The following is a 5,000-nucleotide window of genomic DNA, read 5'->3' on the forward strand; positions in this document are numbered from 1 at the left end:
GTTGATATCAAAATAAAGTAATTCAATAATTTTTATATAAAAATAAAGCAATTGAATAATGTTAGCATCAAAATAAATTATTTCAATAATCTAGGCATTAAAATAAAGTAATTGAATTTTGTTGATATCAAAATAAAGTCATTTTTAATGTTGGTATAGACAATCAGGTCATTTAAAAATATATTAGCTATAAAATTTGGTCATTTAACATTCTACTGTCATTATAATTTGTTCACATAATGTCCTATTCTTCTTTCAATTCTCCCATTCTTGTTTCTTTTAAATTTATACATAATCTCTTTTTCCTATCTTTCTCTTGTATTCCCCTTCTTCTCCCCTTTCCTCACTGGGCTATTTTCTCCTGTTGGTGCCCTTGGGCTTATGGCATCATGCTTTTCAAACTAGAGATGTAGCTTAGCTAATAATAATAATAATAATAATAATAATAATAATAATCCTTTCTTCCTACCTTTCTCCTGCATTCCCCTTCTTCCCTTTCCTCACTGGGCTATTTTTCCCTGTTGGAGCCCTTGGGCATATAGCATCATTGTTTTCCAACTAGGGTTGTAGCCTAGCTATTAATAATAATAATAATAATAATAATGATAATAATAATAATAATCCTTTCTTCCTACCTTTCTCCTGCATTCCCCTTCTTCCCTTTCCTCACTGGGCTATTTTTCCCCGTTGGAGCCCTTGGGCATATAGCATCATTGTTTTCCAACTAGGGTTGTAGCTTAGCTAATAATAATAATAATAATAATAATAATAATAATAATCCTTTCTTCCTACCTTTCTCATGCAGTCCCCTTCTTCCCTTTCCTCACAGGGCTATTTTTCCCTGTTGGACCCCTTGGGCATATAGCCTCATGCTTTTCCACCTAGAGATGTAGCTTAGCTAATAATAATAATAATAATAATAATAATAATAATCCTAGATGACAAATAAGTGCTTTGACAAATCTTGTCATCTATTCATAGATGACACATACATGCTTTGTTACAAGCTTTCATTTCTTGATATTTTTTGACATTAGGTTTACTCTCTCTCTCTCTCTCTCTCTCTCTCTCTCTCTCTCTCTCTCCTTAATCTAATCTTAACTCAGATCTTAATGGCTATTTCACCCTGCATTAATTTCCCAAGGTAAAATTCTATAAATGTTGACATTAATGTTTAAAAGGCACTCATGAATGACAGAGGCAAAGGACAGTAACAAGGCCCTGGAGACTAACCATATATACATATGATCAGCGCCCAAGCCCCTTCTCCACACATGCTAGAACCAGGGAAGGCCAGGCAATGGCTGCTCATGACTCAGCAGGTAGACCTATAGGCTACTCCAAGCACAATGTGACAGGCCGAGACAAACTTTAGCCTCAAAGACAGGATGAAAGCAACTGAGTGAGTTTATTATAGAACACTCTTTTATATACAAAAGCTCAAAGCAACAAGAAATTTCATGTTCAAAACAGACCCCACCCGTTACTGATGAGAAAAACAGACATGTTTATTCAGGCTCTTTTTAATGCGAGGGAAGAGCGAAGATATAAGCATAATATATACACAAAATGAACTATGTACGATCGTGTGACACACGAATGGTACAACACTCATCCTTAGCTCACAAGGATGGTGAGCTTTCAGACACTGAAGAAACTATCGAGCTGGAGCGGGACTCGAACCCCAGTCAGGCAGACACCAGGCAGGAACATTTACAATAGACCACTACAACCCAATATATCTAATAATATATAGGTATCACCATTTCTCAACCTTGTACCTTTATCAATTTTATCTTCTATTAATCAACACACTATCACGTCATAAAGATATTAAACAACCAGGGAGATTCAAAGAGGCTATAAGCAAAAGGCCTTCAACAAGGAAAAATAGTCCAGTGACGAAAGGAAACAAAGAAACAAATAAACTACTAGAGAAGTAATGAACAATAGAAATATAATATTTTAAGAACAGTAACATAACACCAGCCGCCCGTTGAGATACTACCTCTAGAGAGATATGGGATCCTTTGACTGGTTAGACAGTACTACATTGCATCCTTCTCTCTGGTTACGGTTCTTTCCCTTTGCCTACACGTACACCGAATAGTCTGGCCTATTCTTTACAGATTCGCCTCTGTTCTCATACACCTGACAACACTGAGATTATCAAACAATTCTTCTTCACCCAAGAGGTTAACTACTGCACTGTAATTGTTCAGTGGCTACTTTCCTCTTGGCAAGGGTAGAAGAGACTCTTTAGCTGTGGTAAGCAGCTCTTCTAGGAGAAGGACACTCCAAAATCAAACCATTGTTCTCTAATCTTGGATAGTGCCATAGCCTCTGTACCATGGTCTTCCACTGTCTTGGGCTAGAGTTCTCTTGCTTAAGGGTACACTCAGGCACACTATTCTATCTCATTTCTCTTCCTCTTGTTTTAGTAAAGTATTTATAGTTTATATAGAAAATATTTATTTTAATGTTGTTACTGTCCTTGAAATATTTTATTTTTCATTGTTTCCTTTCCTCACTGGGCTATTTTCCCTGTTGAGACCCCTGAGCTTACAGCATCCTGCTTTTCCAACTAGGGCTGTAGCTTAGCAATTAATAATAATAATAATAATAATAATAATAATAATAATAATAATAGATATTTCATATACAGACTATAAAAACTTCAAATTATGAGAGGAAGAGAAATAATATAGAATAGTATGCCCGAATGGACCCCCAAGCAAGAGAACTGTACCCCAAGACAGTGGAGGAACCATGGTACAGAGGCTATGGCACTACCCAAGACTAGATAACAATGGTTTGAATAATCTAAAAAATCAGTTTACAATCTGGATTCAATGTTTATAGAAGTATTAGACTTCAGATAATTAATATTAAAGAGTTCTTTGGGAATAATAATAATAATAATAATAATAATAATAATAATAATAATAATTTCTAACGGTAGGTTAAAAGATCCCTTTGATTGTTTAAGTCCAAAATTCTTTCTTCCTATTCCTTTAATTGATTCTACTTCAGGTCTGGGCTAGAAAAGGTTCTTTCCTGTTTAAGCCAAGTGAAATCAAGGGTTATATCTTGCTCTAAACGTCATAACAAATACAACTTATAATATCAATTACATATATAAATATATATATACATATATATATATATATATATATATATATATATATATATGTATATATATATATATATATATACATATATATACATATATACATATGCATATATATATGTATATACATATATATACTTTATACATATACATATATATATATGTATATATATATATATATATATATATATATATATATACTGTATATATATATATATATATATGTATGATTAACTATAACTGAGTAAATAAGACAGCTTTACTCCCATTAACAAACAAATATATCTATTTCCAATAAGATAGATAGAATCAACATCTGTTTTCCTTTGCAAAGCTAACTGTGTAAAGAACAGATCTCTAATCAGCTTATAAATAAATTAATTAGTTAACAATTAACTCATCAACTTCAAAGTAAATTAAGTAATCAACATATAAAAGATCTTTGATACTAAGCATATCCCCCAGTAATTAACAAATAACTGACTAACTTCAAAGTAAATTAAAGTAATTACCATATAAAAGATCTTTGACACTAAGCATACCTCATTTATCCCACTTCAAAGCAAGCATACGACAAGACACATTCCTTCTGCCTTATCTTAAAGAAAACGAGGAATAGATTTTATGATTTTTGTAAAGAAAACGGAGGCCTTGAACGAGGGTTAGCTTAACTATCTGGCTTGAAGAATGCTTAGCTTAACTACCTGGTTTGAAGAATGCTTGGCTCAAGTACCTGGATTGAAGTATGTTCGGCTTAACTACCTGGTTTGAAGGATGCTTGGCTTAACTACCTGAATTGAAGGATACTTGGCTTAACTACCTGGATTGAAGGATGCTTGGCTTAAAAACCTAGCTTGCAAGATGCATTGCTTATCTATGTAGCTTGAAGGATGCATAACTTAACTACCTGGTTTGAAGGATGTTTGGCTTAACTACCTGGTTTGAAGGATGCTTGACTTAACTACCTAACTTGAAGGTCACTTGACTTAACTACCTGGCTTAAAGGATACTTAGTTTAACTACCTGGCTTGAAGGATGCTTAGCTTAACTACCTGGCTTGGAAGATGCTTGGCTAAACTATCTGGCTTTAATGATGCTTGGCTTAACTACCTGGCATGAATGATGCTTGGCTAAACTACCTGGCTTGAATAACGCTTAGCTTACCTACCTGACTTGAAGGATGTTTGGCTTAACTACCTGGATTGAAGGATGCTTGGCTTAATTACCTGACTTGAAGGATGCCTGGCTAAACTAACCGGATTGAGGATTGAAGGATGCTTGGCTTAACTACCTGGCTTGAACGATGCTTGGCTTAACTACCTGGCTTTAATGATGCTTGGCTAAACTGCCTGGTTTGGAGGATACTTGGCTAAACTATCTGGCTTGAAGGATGCTTGACTTAATTTAACTACCAGGTTTGAATGATGATTGGCTTAACTACCTTGTTTGAATGATGTTTGTCTTAACTACCTGGCTTGAATGATGCTTGTCTTAACTACCTGGCTTGAAAGATGCTTGTCTTAACTATCTGGCTTGAAAGATGCTTGGCCCAGCTACATGGCTTGAATTATGCTTGTATTGACATCCTGGTTTGAATGATGCTTGGCTTAACTACCTGGTTTGAATGATGCTTGGCTTAACTACCTGGTTTGAATGATGCTTGGCTTAACTACCTGGTTTGAATGTTTCTTGGCTTAACTACCTGGTTTGAATGATGCTTGTCTTAACTACCTGGCAGGAATGATGCTTGTCTTAACTACCTAGTTAAAAGCTTGGCTAAAATACCTGGTTTCAATGATGCTTGGCTTAACTACCTGGCAGGAATGATGCTTGTCTTAACTACCTAGTTTGAATGATGCTTGGCTTAACT

General features: G+C 34.7%; 1 long non-coding RNA gene across 1 annotated transcript in view; it reads right to left on the reverse strand.

Annotated features, from left to right (window-relative positions):
* LOC137625721 (uncharacterized) overlaps positions 1 to 5,000 on the reverse strand; it is a 72,420-nt gene that overhangs the window by 30,823 nt on the left and 36,597 nt on the right. The window lies entirely within an intron of this gene.

This window comes from Palaemon carinicauda, chromosome 32 (genome assembly GCF_036898095.1).
Source record: "Palaemon carinicauda isolate YSFRI2023 chromosome 32, ASM3689809v2, whole genome shotgun sequence".
Taxonomy (NCBI): Eukaryota; Metazoa; Arthropoda; class Malacostraca; order Decapoda; family Palaemonidae; genus Palaemon; species Palaemon carinicauda.